At 53.8% G+C, this 18,421-nt stretch overlaps 1 long non-coding RNA gene across 1 annotated transcript; it reads left to right on the plus strand.

Moving 5' to 3' along the window:
* Positions 1 to 8,878: 8,878 nt before the first annotated feature.
* Positions 8,879 to 17,133, plus strand: LOC138991239 (uncharacterized). Its single transcript, XR_011467209.1, has 3 exons — positions 8,879 to 9,060; positions 9,976 to 10,083; positions 10,552 to 17,133. It is a non-coding gene; the product is annotated as an uncharacterized lncRNA (long non-coding RNA).
* The last annotated feature ends 1,288 nt before the right edge of the window (positions 17,134 to 18,421 follow it).

Here is an 18,421-nt window from a genome sequence, read left to right on the forward strand (position 1 = left end):
GCACACCAGGCCTCCCTGTCCATCACCAACTCCTGGAGTTCACCCAAACTCATGTCCATCGAGTCGGTGATGCCATCCAACCATCTCATCCTCTGTCATTCCCTTCTCATCCCTCCTTCAAACTTTCCCAGCATCAGGGTCTTTTCAAATGAGTCAGTTCTTCACATCAGGTGGTGAAACACACGCCTGCTATGTGTCCAGGGCTGTGGTAGGCCTGGGGATAGGCTGGGGGCAGGATGAGGTGAAGGAAAGAAGCCAGGAAAACAGGCAAGACCCTGCTCTTACAGGTCCCTGAGGAGGAGAGAGGTGGGCTGAGTTGCAAAGAGGACCAGGAATGTGTGATCTTCAGGACGCTAGCCACCGCGTCCTGAACAGGACAGGCTGGGGCATGAGGTTGTGCTGAGGTGTTGGGCTTTTTATGCTCCAGTTCTGGCCCAACCGCCCACCACTTGCATGGGATGGTAGTGCCCCCTGGCGGTTGATTCGTGAAACTCTCCAGCAGCTGTTTTGCAAAGCCCTGAGGATTAAGCTCCCCTCAAGAACATCTATTTTTGGTTCCCAATTTTTCCATAATGAAATGCTAACAGGAGCAGCCAAAGGGCTTCTCAAAGGACTCAGAGGCTGCTTGCTGAAGCCCCACATTCTCCGACTGCCTGCTCCCCGGGGGTCAGAGCTGTCCTTCATTCCCAGGTCCAGTTTCTCCCTTCCATTCAGTTTGACTCAAGGGTCCTGGGGCAGCGGCCATAGGTCCACTTTGCCGAGTGTGAGCCTGGCCTCAGGGGGAAGACCGTGTGCACATTCAGAGTGACGTGTTGGAAAGAACACTGGATCCGGGATCAGAAGGCTTGGATGCTCGCCCCACGTCAGTCGCTAACTAATGATGAGATAATCAAGACAATAATAGCTATGTTTATTCAGTATTTACTGAGTCAGGTGTCGCACCAAGAGCTTTATGTACGTTTCTGACTGATCCGTACAGCAAACCTCTGAGGTTGGGATTATTACTATTTCCATTTTACAAGTGAATAAATCACGGCACAGAGAGGTTAATTAACTTCCCCAAGCTCACAGAGTGTGCGGCAGAGTCAGGACTTAAGTTCTTGGCAGGATCCACAAATTGGTCTTTTTATTTTATTTACTTTTTTTTTTAATTTTTTTTTTTTTAACTGATATTTTTGATGTGGGCCATTTTTAGTCTTTATTGGATTTGTTATAATACTGCTTCTGTTTTATGTTCTGGTTTTTTGGCCATGAGGCATGTGGGATCTTAGTTCCCCGACCAGGGATTGAACCTGGAGCCCCTGCGTTGGAAGGTGATGTCTTAACTTCAGGACCAGCAGGGCAGGTCTCAGAGTGGTGTTCTTAAATGTCCCCCAGGTAGTTGTGTTGTGGAGCCGTCTTCGGAATCTATGGGGTCCCATCAGTTCTCACATTCAAGCAGTCCAATGCCTTTGGAGGGTCAGGAGGTGAGGCGGTGATGCGGAAGAAGCCTAGGCTCGGCCCTCATCCCCCTGCGCGTACAGGTGTACCACAAGCCTGGCAGAAACACCGCAGAGGGCAGGACAGTCCTCGGCCCACCGTGCTCTCAATCTGGAAATGGTCTGTGGGACAGGAGAGGAACTGCCTCTCTCAACATTCTTCTCGGAATTGGCGATGCCACCCACGCCGCTAATTCATAGATCCGTCATCCATCAGTTCATCGCGGTTCATCTAGAACCACTTGATATTGTGAAGTCGAGTCATTTGACAGACACTTACAGAGACCTACTACGTGCCGGGCACTGGGCCAGATCCTGAGTCTGCAGACATGAAGGGGCTGACATGACCCTGCCCTTGGGGGTCTGCTGTCTAGGGGAGGAGACCGGCAACACACCTCAAAAAACAGAACTCCCCCCATGACAGGTGCTCTGAAGGGGATGGAGAGCAGTAGGGTGGCAGAGGGACCAATCAGACGGAATAGGCTGGGGTGGCCTCCACGAGGAGGCGATGTTTAAACAGAGTCCAGAAGAACACTTTTAGCCCATACCTCCTGTTGGTAGGGGCTTCCCTGATAGCTCAGTTGGTAATCTGCCTCCAATGCAGGAGACCCCAGTTCGATTCCTGGGTTGGGAAGATCCACTGGAGAAGGGATAGGCTACCCACTCCATTATTCTTGGGCTTCCCTTGTGGCTCTGCTGGTAAAGAATCCGCCTGCAATGCAGGAGGCCTGGGTTTGATCCCTGGGTTGGGAAGATCCGCTGGAGAAGGGAAAGGCTCCCTTGGGTATTCTGGCCTGGAGAATTCCATGGACAGTATAGTCCATGGGGTTGCAAAGAGTCAGACATGACTGAGTGCTTTCACTTTCGGTAGAGGAGTCTCCCTGTGTTTCCTGTGTAATGAGCAATTTAAATACAGAGGATTCTCTCCCAGGACAGGGGTGGGCACTTCCCCACCATCGGCCAAGATGTCCCCCTCCAGAGATGGAAATGTTGAGCTTCCTTTTAATGCAGGATCTCAAACCAGGGGGCTCTTTGGGGCTGGGGAGGTAATGGGTCCAGGGGCAGACAGTTCAGAATCAGAAAAGTACCCCCCACCCCAGTCAAGGGCATGATATTGGTTGACTTGGTTCTGACACTCAAGGGGTGTGACCCACAGTCCAGGCTGCAGGGAGAGAGCTTGCGGTTTCCGTGTGTGTGTATCTGTGTGGTATGTACCTATATGTGTGTACTTGTGTATCTGTGTGTGTATCTGTTTCTGTGTATGTACACAGCTCTGTCTGTGGTGTGTATCTGTGTTTGTGGTGAGTGTATATGTGTGTGTGTGTTGGTGTGTCTGTGTGTGTGTACATCTGTGTGTGTGTGACGTGAGTGCCTGTGTGTACCTGTCTGTATCTGTGTGTATGTGTATTTCTCTGTGTATACTGTGTACATATCCGTGTGTATCTGTGTGTGTTGTGTGTGTGTACATCTGTGTGTGTGACATGTGTGTGCCTGTGTGGACCTGTCTGTATCTATGTGTACGTATATATCTCTGTGTATAGTGTGTGCATATCGGTGTGTGTAGTGTGTGTGTATATCTATGTGTGTATCTCTGTGTGGTGTGTGTATATGTGCATATCTGTGTATATCTCTGTGTATATCTACATGTGTAGCTGGGTGCATGTATATCTATGCGTGTATCTATGTGTGTGGTGTGCGTGTATATCGATGTGTGCACACCCACACGTGCAGGAGAACAGGTTTCCCCTCTCGGTATGCTGGTTTTCTGTCTGTCCCCTTTCTGAGGCGCGGAGTCTGGGACTGGCACGCAGCTTCCGGCTTTGCGGCGGCTCGCGATTCGCCTCTCTGCGGGTAGGAGGCGCTGGAAGCGGCCTGGCGTGCTGGAGGGAGCCCGGCTCCTGGCTCCCGGTCCTGGGCGCGAGCCGCGCAGCTGCCCCGCCTTCTCCCCGCGGAAGCCGGGCTCCTCCCCGCCGCCGCAGCGAGTCCAGGCTGCAGGACCAGCGTCGTCGCCCTGCCTGCCACCCCAGAGAAGGCCCACCAGCCGACCCGCCCCCACCTCAGAAGTCTGGGCCCAACCCTGCCCGGGAACCCCTGCTCCTGGGTTCTAACGATTCCGTATGCTGCCCTCCCTGGGCTTCCCGCGGCCGCCACCCGCCTCCTACACGGTTAGGTTCTCCTCACCGGGCTCAGGTGGCCCAGCTCCTGTCCTGGCCTCTGGGGGCCTTTCGGGCCCTGGAAAGATCAAAGCAGGTGCCCCTGCAGGTGGTTATTAATTGCTCTCTGTTGAGAAAGGGGCCAGCTTGTCCCAGAGAAGTCACCGGGTCCGTTCTCAGCTCCTCCCTGGGAGGACCTCCACGTGTCAGGGGGGAAGGACAGCGGGGAGAGAGGGGACATGTGAGACCCCCTCTCCAGCCTCTTGCACACCCACCCCATCCCACCCTCCTGCCGGCTGGCTGTTCCGCCCACTGAGCGCTCTGGGGGGCTGGGATCCTCCCGAAGGTCCGGGTGTCCCTCCACCTGGGTGGGAGGACCTTTGCAGGACAAAGGCACAGGGTGGCCGCCGGCCCTGCGCGGTCACCCACCCCTGTGGCTGACCCATAGGGCTGGCCAACCAGCAACTGTGTCCCGACCAGGTAGAGACCCATCTGTTGCTGCCTTGGAAAATTCCGGAAACTGAGCTAGCTGAGGGCGCCACGGGGAGCACTCCTGAGATAACCTCCAAGTGTGAGGGAACCCGGGTGGAAGCTGGGCAGAGTGGGGCGGGGGCAGGACGCTCCGATGCCTTTTGGGGAGGGACAGAGACTGGCTCCTGGGATCCTGGGCCTTTCTGTTTCCTTTTCCAGGAAAGCCTTTCTTTACCAGAAAACCTCTTTTGCTGCAGTTACTAGGCTGAGTCTTTGTTTCTTCCTCCCAGAAAAGCCCAGGAGGTGGATCCTAAGGGGAAGAGAAGAGGAACTTCCCTGGGGGTCCTGTGGCTAAGACTCCACGCTCCCCATGCAGGGGGTCTGGGTTCAATCCCTGGTTGGGGAACTGATCTCACATGCTGCAACTAAAGCTCTTGCACACGGAGATGAAGGTCAAATATCCCGCGTGCTGCAATACAGACCTGGAGCAGCCACCTAAAGAAATAAAAATAAATACTGAAAAAGACACCCAACATGTGCGGAGGATCTCTCTGTGACGGGCAGCGTACTGGGGGCCTGGGCCCACGTGTGACACCTGAGGTCTGGTTAGCATCTCCAACTGGTGGCGGGGAGGGGAGCACAGTCTCAGAAGACAGGGTGGCCCCGAGCCAGACGCCAGAACCTCACAGAACGGCTGGGACGGGTAGCAGGATGCTGGGCCGCAGGCAGGAGCAGCTGTCTGCCCTCGTGTATGTTCTCCTTTGGTCTAGCTCTTCCGGTTTTGAAGCCGGGGCAAATACAGTTTCTCAACCAAAAGTAAATGAAGAAGCACTGCTCAAAATATAACTCTGTGGACAGAAAGACCAGGTGGTTGGCATCAGTCTTCTGAGAGGATGGGGACATCCGGGCACGCTGCTTCCCCCAGGCCCGGAACCTTTGCCGCTACAAGAAATACAGGCAGAGCTGTAACTGGCACCTGACCAAAGCTTGTCTGAAAGTGAAAGTTGCTCAGTCATGTCCGACTCTTTGCGACTCCATGGAAATTCTCCAGGCCAGAATACTGCAGTGGGTAGCCTTTCCCTTCTCCAGGGGATCTTCCTAACCCAGGGATCGAACCCAGATCTCTGGCTTTGCAGGCGGATTTTTTACCAGCTGAGCTATCAGGGAAGCAAGCTTATCCAGTGCTCATCTTTCCTCTGTAAAGCTCGTCACAGCCCTCTTATGCTTAGGAACACCTACCGGCATGTCAGCAGCATCTTCGAGAAATCATCAACACAAAAGCACAAAAACTCTAAAAACATGACGCTGATGAGACACTAAAAGGATACTTGTTTCCAGTTTGGGGGTTGAAATGAGAAGGCAGAGCATCTCCTTATGACGTCAGCTGGGAATGTCCCCGTCTGATGGTTCCAATTTTCACCACTTTGCATGTGTTCGCGAAGGACCACGAAAGAGCCCTGAGTATTGATTTGGGGGGAAACATGTTTCAGAGAGTAGGTGAATTTGCAAGTGATCAATGTATAAGTACTGAGGATCGATCGTGTTTTCAAAGTTCTGTTGGCCCAGCGGGGTGCAGGATCTCTTGGTGACCTGCAGTGGGAGTTGGGAGTGGCGGGAGGCACAGAGCATACAGACTGAGGGTGAGGGTGCAGCCCTGGGGCATCGGGAGAGCAGCGTGGGCCGGTGCCCGTGGAGGGCAGGTACCCTGGGCCTGGGCTGTGGCTCTCGCCCTCCGCTCGGCACCTAAGTCACCGTGAAGCCTGAACTTTTGTGCCTCCGCACGGTGGCTCAGTATTCAGAACTGGTTTCCCTACAGGAATCACTTTTGCTGGGCTGTTCCCCAGCCTGGGTCCCGGAGGCCCACTTCACACCTAATTAGACAAAGTGGTGGCTTTGTGGGGCCAGGCCCAGGCCCTCACCCCAGCCCTAGACACCCTAAGAAGCCTCCCCACAGGGCTCAGGGCTTTGGGCTGTAAGAACAGGGGAGGCCCTGAAATGGAGGGGGTCTTCAAGGGTGGTCTCAGGTGGAGGGCCAGGACAGTGCACTGGGCAGGCGGTGGAGACGCCTGCCTTGTGTGAGGTGGGGTAACAGCCAGGGATGGTGTTTTCAGAGGGGAAGGGGGGCAGGTATCTGGGGGTGGGCAGGGGCACAGGCCAGGGAAGGGGTGTTCTGCAGCCACCAGCTCCCCTCCTCTGTCATGGACATGCTCCCAGGTCACAGGCCCGACGGTTCTGCAGAAGGTGCCCGGTGTTCCAAGAGGGAACTGTGTGGTCAGGCCCGTGATGGGCCTGAAGCTGAGCTCTCAGCGCAGGTTCCGTGGGACCCCCCACCTCCCACCTGGGGCAGACACCTGACGGAACACGCACGCCTGCCTCAGACACTCTGGGTGGCTGCGTCCCCCAGGTCCAGCTGAAGCGGGGGTGGATGTGAGCAGAAGGCGCACAGGCACCGGGTGGGGCCCAGGAGATACCGATAAACATGCCGTCTTGTTCTCTGTGAGGAGGAAGCTCACCTTGCTCACGCATTCTTCCCACATCACAGCCCTCGTGTGCTCGGGCCACCCGTCTGCCCTGCCCCTTGCTCACCGCCTGACATGAACAGGGTGGAGGCCTGACCAGCCGGTTCAGGAAGAGTTCACGCTTGAACCTGCTCACTCCCGGGAGCTCTGAGTCCAGGCTCCAAGGAGGACGTGGGTCCCGGTCAGGCAGTGCTGGGGAGTGGCCTCAGGTGGCGCCAGGGGCCGAGGGGATGAGCAGGATGTGAGGGTTGGAGGATCTCAGAGCCAAGCTTGGGTTCTGAGATGAGGTGTGAGTCAGGCCTGTCCCACAGACCCCTGGACCCCAGCTGGGACTTGGCGGGAGGCTCAGGCTCCCGACCACCTCTCGGTGCAGGGCAGTGGGGTGGCCCTTCTGGGAAGCCCTTGTCACTGGGTAACTGAAGCTCTAGGGGGTTGAGGGGGTCTCAGGGGTGGAGTTCTTACTCAGAACCTCTCAGGAAACTCTTTGATTTCATCTCTCTTGGAATTCGTGTCACTGCTTCTTTTCAGAGGGTTTTAATGTTTACAAGCTATGACCAACCTAGACAGCATATTAAAAAGCAGACATTACTTTGCCAACAAAGGTCTGTTTAGTCAAAGCTATGGTTTCTCCAGTTGTGAGAGTTGGACTGTAAAGAAAGCTGAGCGCCGAAGAATTGAGGCTTTTGAACTGTGGTGCTGGAGAAGACTCTTGAGAGTCCCTTGGACTGCAAGGAGATCCAACCAGTCCATCCTAAAGGAGATCAGTGCTGGGTGTTCATTGGAAGGACTGATGCTGAGGCTGAAGCTTCAGTACTGTGGCCACATGATGGGAAGAACTGACTCATTGGGAAAGACCCTGATGCTGGGAAAGATTAAAGGCAGGAGGAGAAGGGGACAACAGAGGATGAGATGGTTGGATGGCATCACTGACTCTATGGATATGAGTTTGAGTAAACTCTGGAAGTTGGTGATGCACAGGGAAGCCTGGCGTGCTGCAGTCCATGGGGTCGCAAAGAGTCTGACACAACTGAGCCACTGAACTGAACTGAATGTTTACAAGCTTGAAACCAATTTTCTTCAGTAAAAAATAATTCTCACTGATGACTGTTTTATTTCTTATCCTTCCTCAGTAACGAGAATGATCCAGCTAAATGGATCCATTCCTTCCGTCTCCTCCTTCCCTCTTCCCTCCTTCGTACCAGGGCTGAGTACAAGCTGCTTCCTCCCCCAACTGATGCCTTTGCTGTGGGTCCCCTTGGACTGGCTGCCCCGCCCCACTGTGCCTCTCACTCACCCCAGCCGACCCCCCAGCTCAGGGGACACCTGGGAGAAGTATGCCCCTCTCACCCTGGCGCCAAGCACAGGCTGCCTGGCATTCTCCTCCTGGCTGATCCCGCTGGCCTCAGGGCTCTCCCTTTCTCCCCCAGGCCTCCTGTAGGAGGACTTTCCATTGCCTTGCAGTGTCTCTGCCGCGCCTTCACTCCAGCAGCCCCTCACTGACGTGTGTGACTGCTCCCCCAGAGGAGCCTGGGTTTGCTTTTGTGGGATTTCTCTTCTGGACTTGCTTCTGCACCAGTGTGTGTTTGTACCCTATACACACTCCCCAGCAGACTGGGAGCTCCCCCACCCAAGGGCAGAATCCTTTCTTTCCTTCCTTCCTCTCGACCTTAGGGCTTCAGGTAGCATTTCTAGGGGAGAAGAATCCCAAAGCTGTCCCTTCCTCCTTGTGACCCTCCCCTGCAGCATGGCACACCCAGGGAGGTCACCCTGGATGGGTTTCTGGGACTCTGGTGGGCAGAGAGGTGGGGTTCATTGAACCAGAACAGGCAAGGCTTCCCCAAGGCAGGGAGCATGCAACCAGGAGGGCTCTGGGCTGGTGTTTAAACCGTGCGATGTGAGCTATGTGTTCCTGGCAGACGGCCCCAGGGCCTGGGGAACAAGGGGAGGCCTGGGTGAGGTGGGGGAGGCAGGACCCGGCCTCCTGGCAGTCAGTGTGGGTCCTCTGGTTTTAATGGGCTTGCACTTGAAGAACACGCTTCTGCAGTCTCAAAACTTGGCAAACCTTCCGCCTAGCCTAAGCTCACAGCTCTCCTCTGTTCAAATGACCTTCGAGGTCCTCAACCAGGGCTGTAGGCTGGAGGCAGGTGCCCACAGTGGCCACGTCACAGTGAGACTGCAGCCCTGAGCCTACCACGTGTGGTCAGCTGGAGAGGGCAGTGCCCAGGGAGCTCAGAGCTGCATGCACAGTGTCCCGAGTGCCAGATCAGAAGGATGAGGAGACGTGGATCAGGCTTCCCCGGCCATCAGACACTGGGGGTGTTGGGGGTCCCAGGAGCACCCCATACCCCAGGAAGTGCTGCTTTCTGAGGGAAAGAGCCCTTGCTGAGGAGTCCAAGGGGCTCTGGTCCCACTCAGCAGCCTGGGACCCCGGGGCCTCAGGTAAGTGACTCAGCCCCCTCACCTGTGCAGATGGAAGTGGCGCCTCTGAACGTTCTTTCTTGTGGGGTTACATGTGGAGCTCAGGGTGTTTTGAACATTGTCTGGTGTTGTTCACATACAAGGTGCTTCTGCGGCTCTGAGTGCTGTCCTCAGGTGAGAATGAAGGCTAGGGGTGTCCTGGGACGTTAGGGTCACCCCCCACCCCAGGCTGGTCTTCCTGAGCTGAGTTTGACAGTAACCGGGAGTCACCAGCTCATTCGTGGTCAGGGGTTTATTTGGGAGGTCACAGCCAGACCCACCGTGCTTGTTACAGTGTGGGTTTCAGGGCTTTTGTCAGGAAGGGAGTGGGTGTCCCTGGCCACCCTGAGGGGCTTTGGGAACAGCAGGGTTTTTCTGTTGGGCATAACACTGGGTCTTCCAGAGTCAGCCCCAGGACATGGATCCCTTTATCTCCACCCTCTAACCTGCAGCGCTAACCCACCTGCCTGTCCTAATCCAGGGTGGATATGAGACCCAGCCTTCATCCCAGGGGAGGTGGGGCAGGACGTGGGCTGCCTGGCCAGCACTGACAGCTGAGCCGGAGGCTGAATATAGGGGGGAAGCTTGACACAGGAGAGGTGGTGGGGTGGGAAGGATGCGGGTGTGGGTCCAGGAGCCACATAGGGCAGTTTGAGTGGCTGCCGAAAGAATGCAAGATAACAGGTTTGCAGCCCAGAAAGGGAGCTGCGGACGTGCAAGTCCTTTTGTAGCCTGTTCCTCTACCCATGCCAGCTCGCATCCTCACCTGCCCACTCAGAGAAGGCCTGTCAACCTTACACAGAACCAGGGAGGCAGGAGAGCAGAGAGTCCCAAGATGCACGTGTCCCCAGGGCTGCCTGGACCGCCAGGCATCTTGAAAACATTTTTGTGTTACAGAGGTCATTGGGGCTCGCACGAAAAAACCATGCAAGGGATAAACAAATACATGAAGAAAAGGAAAGCTTTTCCTCCCTGCTTGCCAAAGGCTCCTGGCCCCCTTTGAAGGTAGGCCCAATAAAATATTCCTAACTTGGCAAAACCAAGTATACGCATTGACCTGTCTGTATTCCTGCAGGTGTGTCCATTGATATGTCCCTCCGTGTGACAGTCCCCAGTTCTAACTCCAAGCATGTGTCACAACAAACTTGGAACGTGGTTTTTCACACAAGTGGGCATCACTGACTGAACCGACCCAAAGCAACGGGTCATCTCAAGCCAGTTCTCTTCAGTGTGGGCTGCATATTTGGCTTTATAAATTTATGCTTGCTGCAGAGTTTGCTTTCTAGAAATGCCTAGTTCTGGTGACATGGAGTCCACTTGGGAATAACTGAGCCCAAATCAATCATTGGAGTTGGGTGGATGACCTGAACCCAGAAGTGTTTTCTGAGGGGTGGGGGGAATTAGCAGAGTAGTTGGAGTGGAGACTCAGAAGTATGAAATGATTTGAAAGTCAAAAGGCCAAACTCTCCCCAGGTGTCTCTGCCGCTATCAGATCCCTCCTCCTTGGAGTCAACAAGAACCAGCGTGCAGCCAGCTCTGGGCTTCGCAGGGGTTCAGTGGTAAAGAATCTGCCTGCAATGCAGGAGACGTGGGTTCGATCCCTGGGTCGGGAAGATTCCCTGGAGAAGGAAATGGCAACCCACTGCAGTATTCTTGCCTGGAGAATCCCATGGACAGAGGAGTCCAGCGGGCTACAGTCCATGCGGTTGCAAAAGAGTTGAATGTGACTTAGCAACTGAGCACCAACAACAGCCAGTTCTGCACAGACTGTATGACCTCGGGGAAGATGCTGGGCTGTTCCCCACTGGCCCTTCCAGCTCTGTGCCCCGGAAGCTGGCCTAAAGCTGCACTGGTGGGCTCCCTCACCGTCTGGCTTCAGCTGGACGAGAGGAGAATGTGGCCTGGATGCCCTCCCTGCTGGACTGGGGCTTGGCAGTGGCAGATGTCTCTCCCAGAGGCCCTTGGCTCCTCGTGGGCAGCTCTCTCCTCCGGTTACGGCACATACCAGATCCCAGAGGCCTAGAGCGGCAACAGCCCCCTGCTTTGCAGGCTCTGGGTGCCCACCGGCCCTTGTGGGTCCCCCAACTCTGCTCACACGTCTGTACATTGTCTTTGCATCAAGCCCTTCAGCCCCTGTTCTGCATGTGTCTTCTGCCTCTGAACTGCCTGCAATATCACTGAACCCTCTGAGCTTGTTTCCCCATCCTTCTGCTGGGGACCATGATGACATCTGCCTCTAGAAGCTGGAAGAGACGAGGAAACGGATTCTTTCCTAGAGCGATGCAAAGGAACGCTGCTTTGTAGACACCTTGGTTTAGCCCAGACACTGGTTTTGGAGATCTGACCTCTGGGCTGTAAGAAGATAAACTTCCGTTGTTTTAAGCCACAACGTTTGTGGCCATTTGTTACAGCGGCCACAGGATACTGCTACACGGGTCCAGGCCCCAGATAAGCAGTGACTGTAATAAATTCTGGGCTCTTCCCCAGCTCCAGCTGAACATTCCAGGAGCAGCTGCTCAGGGGCAACCTGACCGTGACCTCCCAGAACCTCAGTGTCTTCATTTTGGCCTAGGAGGCACATGTGTTTTTTTTTTTTTTCCCCTGCCAGGGTGAAATGCTGACAACAAATTATGTCTCAAGGGTTTCAGACTCCAGTGTTATCAGGAGCCTGAGTAACATGGCAAGTCGCCTGAGTGAGTGGGATGGTGTGAAGCAGTGGGGAGTGGTGGGCCTGTGGCAAACTGGAGAACTCACACCTTGCTTAAAGACATCAACTTTACGACTTCCCCAGCTTCCCTGGTGGCTCAGATGGTAAAGTGTCTGCCTGCAATGCGAGAGACCTGGGTTCGATCCCTGGGTGGAGAAGATCCCCTGGAGAAGGAAATGGAAACCCACTCCAGTACTCTTGCCTGGAAAATTCCATGGACGGAGGAGCCTGGTAGGCTACAGTCCATGGGGTTGCAAAGAGTCAGACAAGACAAAGTGAGTTTGCTTTCACTTTAGGACTTCCCTGGTGGTCCAGTGGTTGAGAATCCACCTGCCAATGGAGGGGACATGAGTTCGATCCCTGGTCAGGGAAGACCCGTGAGGCAGCTGGCCTGCGCACCACCACCACTGAGCCCACGCTCTGGAGCCTGAGCGTTTCAACAGCTGAGGTCTGCTTGCTCGAGAGCCCACACACCAAAATTAGAGAAAGCCCAGGCACAACAACAAACACCCAGCACAGCCAGATAAATAATTTTAAAAAAAGATATCCACTTTAAGTGACAGGAAGAGCAATAAATCCAGCCAAACAAAGTCAACATCTTATCTGTCCACGTGGCTTACGGACTAGGACTTTGGGATCCCATATTCACCTTCTAGTTTCACAGTGACTCCAAGGGGAGGTGCTCCACAGGGTAGGGAGAGGCCCTGAATATGATGAGGGTGAGCCTTGGCTGCCCCTTAGAGTCACCCTTCCCCTACCCCAGACCTCTACCACATCTAGCCTCTGTTTCCTAAAAGGGGATTTTGATAGAGAATCTGGTGAGAGCCATTGGGCTCACTGGCTCACTGGCATCGCCTCACCTCCATCATCCTTTCCCACCCACACAAAACTCTCACAGTGCCCCCTGGAGAAGTTGGTCCATTAGCCCTGGGGCACCACCTCTCACCTTCCTCTCCAACATGGGAGGAACTTGTGTGGAATAACCAAAAGTCTACTACTGTTGGGTCAAGCTCTAACCAATCCAAACCACAGGTCAGGGAGTAGGAGACACAGAAAAGAGGGGCACTGTCCCCCAAAATGATGAGAACAAAGATGTCCTGGTAGAGACCATGAGTTTTGGAGTCAGACAGACCTGAGTGAGTCCCCACTTCACCACATACCAGCTGTGTGGCTTCAGGAAACATATTTGACCACTCTGAGCCTCAGTTGTCACATCTTTAAAATTGGAATAACATTAATAATACCTCTTTGCATTGTTGCTGTGAGAACTAAATCAAATAATGTATGTGAGGGGTGGTCCCTGGCCTACAGGAGGGACTCCGCTCAGACTCTGGACCCAGACAAACTTGGGTTAGAGCTCCCTTTAGTGGTTGCGTGACCTTGGCAAGTTACCTCATGTGGCGTTCTCATCTCACACGTGGGTTCACTGGTGTCCTCACAGGGCTGTCGGGAGGATGAGGTCAAGGGTGTGAGACCTTGCCTGGACTTCGTAAGGACTCCGTGAGCCCACGAATTATTTACTAGGTGTGTTCTGACATTGGTGGGTGTGTGTCTCCCGTACCCGGTGGGCCCTGGCATGTGTTTCTGGGATGTGAAGTCAGAGCCTGTTTCCTGGTTGTTGGGAGAGGCTGACCACATTCTACCTATACCTGCCTGTCTAGTTCCTTCTCCCGTTCCTCACCCCACCTCCAAATCTTCCACCCTCTTCATCTCCTGTCCCCCAGTTGCTGTCTGTGACTTTCCCCAGACACCTCTCTGGTAGCCCCCGAGCCAGGGGTTACAGGGCTACTGGGCTCCGTGGTGTGTCTGGGAGGGGCCTGGGGCTGCCCTCTGAGTAGCCCCGATGTCACCGGAGAAGGCAAGCATTGCGCTGCCCTCGCTCCAACGCGTGTGCACATGCCAGGCAGTCTCGGATGAATCATGTCCACACCGTGCTATTACTAGGCTTGTAACAGAGGCCCTGTGTGCTGGCTTGGGGTATAGTGTTTCTTTCCATTCCATGATTCAGAAAACATCAGTCACTCAGCCATGTGATTCCCTCATCTTCCGCCAAGGAGCTGAGCACAGAGGTTTGCTGGGAAACCCTCAAAGGACAGGGGAGGGCAGCTGTGTGTGGTTGCCAGAAAGGGGATTGAGCTGAGAGAACTGGAAACAGGAACTGGAGAGACTGTCATCAGGAAAAGAGCATCAGGGGACTCAGGTGTGATGAGGCCAGAGCCCTGCCCACGAGAGCAGCTGCTGGCAGATGAAGGGAGCTCACTCAGCTATACACTACCCCAGCCCCAGAAAAAATAATGATTCTTGGGCCTGATTATAAATGTAAAGTTTGCTGATGCAAAAATTCTGATCAGCACAGAAAGTTGTAAAAAAGAAAGGACATACCTCTCACAGTTTTAAATCGTTGGCACACATCTCTGTGCTTGGAACTGCCAGGTTCTGGCCCTCCAAACTACTGACCAGCCGGGGTCTGATCCGGGCTCCTGCCCCAGTCCTCAGGGGACTGTCCTGCCTCAGGGGACACTGAGCTCCAAATGCCCTTGGAGATGGGCCAGGTCTGGGCTCTGGCATCTGGGTTCTAGTCCCAATTTGGTTGTGTGCCCTTAGGCAAATCACTCTGAGTCCTATTTGTGCGGTTACAAATGGAATAATAGGGACTCCCCAGATTGCCCACTGGTTAAGACTCCATGCTCCCAAGGCAGGGGGGCCTGGTTTCAATCCCCGGTCAGGGCACTGAGACCTCACATGCCAGAACTAAGACCCAGGAAAGTGAAAAAGTGAAAGTCGCTCAGTTGTGTCTGACTCTTTGCGATCCCATGGACTCTACTGTCCATGGAATTCTCCAGACCAGAACACTGGAGTGGGTAGCCTTTTCCTTCTTCAGGGGATCTTCCCAACCCTGGGACTGAACCCAGGTCTCCTGCATTGCAGGCAGAGTCTAGACCCAGGGCAGCCAATAAATAAATAAAACAAATATTTTTTAAAAATAGGATAAGAATTGGGCTGATTTGTCCAGAGGATGAAGCATATGAGGGGATATGAAAACTGTAAACCCGCAGAATCTCTTCAAACAGAAGGGGAGGGCCTGCATGATGCCCATTCTCTTGGGGAGGCTCCTTTATCTAGGGGCAGCCTTGAGCCAGCTCTCTTGCTCCACAGCAGAAACTGGTCTGCCCATGTTGACCAAAGGCCTTCCCCCAACCCCGGACTGGCTCAGAGCAGCGAAGCCTCAGTTTGGGATCCCCAGTCATGCCAGTACCACCTCTGAACACCAGATGAGCACCAGAGTGGGCAGGCACCTGGTTCAGAAAGCTTCAAAACCTCGTTGTGTCGCCAGCTTTGCACCCAGGTAACTGTCTTCCTTTATCTCCCTCACAGATACTGTCACCCCAGCGGGGCCCGTTCTCAGAGCCATCGCTGCTCAGAAGCCTCGTTTGATTTCAGGGACCTTTGCGGATGCCCCGAGTGTTGTATCAGTTTACACTGCAGTGATTTGTAGTAAATCCTTGTGTTCTTGTGGAGGGACGGTAATGACAATATAAGACCATTAGATCGGCTATTTCCAAACTTTTTTTTTTTTTTAAAGATGTTTATTTATTTATTTGGCTGCGCTGGGTCTTTCTTCATTGTTATACTTGGGCTTTCTCTAGTTGCGGTGAGCGGGGGCCACACTTCATTGCTGTGTGGGCTTCTCGTTGCAGTGACTTCTGGTTGCGGAGAGCAGGCTCAGTGGTTACGTCACACACTTAGTTGTTCTGCAGAATATGGGATCTTCCTGGACCAGGGATCGAACCCATGTCCCTTGCACTGCAGGGTGGATTCTCAACCACGGACCCACCGGGGAAGCCCCTCCAAAGTACTTCTTACATTCACCCCTGTAACACACTAAAAGGGCTTGGGTTATTGGGATTATCACCCTTCTCATCTCACAGAATTGAGCCAAGGAGGCTCAGGGGACACGTGTCTCTGAATAACACAGTATTTCCTTGTGACTCTGTTTCCCCGGGTCTCTGCCTCCCAGCCCCCCTGGAGCCAAACCAGCTGGGACCCTGTCCCTCCTGGTTCACACCCGTCTAGTCCAGAGGCAGGAAGCCCCGGGGCCAGCGAGGCCCTTTCCACATGGCTCCCCACAGCAGGGCCCAGTGCAGACCACTACAGCCAATCAATCCCACATTACGTCCCCAGGCACCTCTGCTCACCGATGGTCCCCAGGTAGATTCTGGAGATGGTGACCCTGGGTGTACATCCAAGTTTTTCCACAAAAACAAGACCTTCCCAGTTCATGTGTCTAGGCGTTGACCTCAGTTCCCCTACGGAGGCCCTGTTACCACGGTGGGTCCCCTGACCCCTTCAAGCTCCCTTGAGCCCCGTCCAGGAGGTGGCAGGGACTGACCACCTGCCTGTAGTCCACTCCCTCCCTGAGGCAGGGTTCCTTCTGTCTGCTGGACACCCTGCAGCCGGGAGCCCTCGTCACACATACTTGGCCCTGGGCCTTGCCTGACCAGAGGAACCCTCCCTATTGGCAGAGTCTCAGACTCAAGACCCCTCTCCAGCCCATTCTGACTTACTTGAACCAAACAGCCATGCTTCCTGACTGGAAGTAGCAAAGCAAGGACTTGAACCCCGGGCCTCTCACAACCACCCCCACATTGTCTTGTGCAGACCACAGAAAGACAGAGGAGCTAGCATCTCTTAAAGCTGCACTGGGTGTGGAGGGAGGGGAGCTGGGAGGTGGGTGTGGGCCACCAAGAGGTGAGAAAGCAGTGGAGGACAAGGGGCCCTGTGTGAAGCGAGAGGCGTATGGTGGGAAAGTCACTGGGTGACCGAGTAACAGATAGTGGGAATTAACCAGGAGGGGCCTGTGTGGCTCTCAGACGCACAGCTGCCCTGAGGCTGCCCGGAAGACTACTGTAGCAATCATAACCATTACGGTAACGGCAGGCAGCACACAGGGAGCACGGACTGTTTGCTAAGTGTGGGGCTCAAATGCCTTACCTGTGTGACGTCATTTTACCCTCCCAGCAACACGATGAAACAGGTGCTATTCGCAGCCTGTCTCACAGGTGTGGCGGCTGAACAGTGGTTTGGCTGAACTACGTGCCCAAAGGCATTATCTCATCAGTGGAAGACCTGAGAGGAGCATCCCGGCTGTCTGATTTCATGTTCTAACTTTGATACCAATCCACCCTGCCCAGAAGGTGGGTCAGGACTGTCAGTCTGTTGAGGGAAGGTGAATGCATGACAGACGTGTGAGCACTTACCTGGCTTCAGCACAGGGAATCCCAGTGACCCCAGGGTCTGGGCGCCCTATAGGAGAAGGCTGTCTTCCCTGAATAAAGACCCAGTTTCAGGGCCCCACAGTGCAGCGGCATGGGGGCTTAGCAGAGTGGGGCAGGGGCAGGGGAGGGGCCTCCGAGAAGCAGCCAAAGCAGGCCTGCTGCATCCAGGCTGGCTGGACCACCCTTCCGTCCACTCATCTGTGGGGGTCTGTGCCTGCCTGGGACGCAAGGAGGAAGTCCTACAAATGGGTCAGGACTGGTTGATGAGAAGCAGTGGAGACTAAATGATAAATTCATACACTGGATTTTTAAAATATGGATCTTATAGTAGGATTTTAGGACTCCCCTGTAGCTCAGGGAAGGTAAAGAATCTGCCTGTGATGCAGGAGACCCAGCTTCTGTCCCTGGGTCGGGAAGATCCTCTGGAGAAGGGAATGCCAATCCACTCCAGGATTTTAATGACAAATATGCACTAGGAAAATATAGCTTAAGTTTGGCTCCAAACAAGCTGTGTAATTCAAACAATTACTGAGCTCACAGGCCTCAGAGTTTTGATGAGGCTCTGGTGAGTGAAGTTAAGCAGGTGAGGTGCTGGGTCGTCATCTGAGGGCCACTTCTGGAAGCCGAGGGGCACAACCCAGCTCTGTGGCCAACAGTTTCCCTCCAGGGGCTCGTTAGCAACCACCCCCACCCCGCCTCCCATCTATTATGCGGTGTAGACTGGCTGATGGGAACTCACTTTCATATTAACTCGAGCAAAACATGGGTTGTAAAACTCTTGTAAACAAGCATTGTGAAACTAGAGGAGAAAAATGTTTGGTAATATATATGTGGTTCTTAAACATTTTTGACTGAACTCACAGTAAGAAACACATTTTAGGAATTTCCCTCACCTTTCAAAGTAGGGGGTGTGGGTTCAATCCCTGGTCAGAGAGCTAAGATCCCGCATGCCTCAGGGCCAAAAAAAAAACCCCCCAAAACAGAACATAAACAACAGAAGTGATATTATAACAAATTCAATAAAGACTTTAAAAATGGTCCACATCAAAAAATCTTTTAAAAGAAAGAATATATTTTATATCGTAGTCAAGTGTGTGCATGCCTTCATACACAGATACACACAACTAAAACAGAATTCCCAATACTTAACCATACCACATGAAATGCACATGACACTGTAAACTGTAATTTCAGTTCAGTTCAGTCGTGTCCAACTCTTTGCGACCCCATGGACTGCAGCACACCAGGCCCCCCTGTTAATTTCACTTAAACGTAGCATGACCTGAGACGTGCTAAATTGTTGTCATGATTCACTAATGTGCAACCACTCATGCTTTAAAAAACACTAGCTCACCACGCT

The sequence above is a fragment of the Bos mutus genome, chromosome 16, assembly GCF_027580195.1.
Source record: "Bos mutus isolate GX-2022 chromosome 16, NWIPB_WYAK_1.1, whole genome shotgun sequence".
Lineage (NCBI taxonomy): Eukaryota > Metazoa > Chordata > Mammalia > Artiodactyla > Bovidae > Bos > Bos mutus.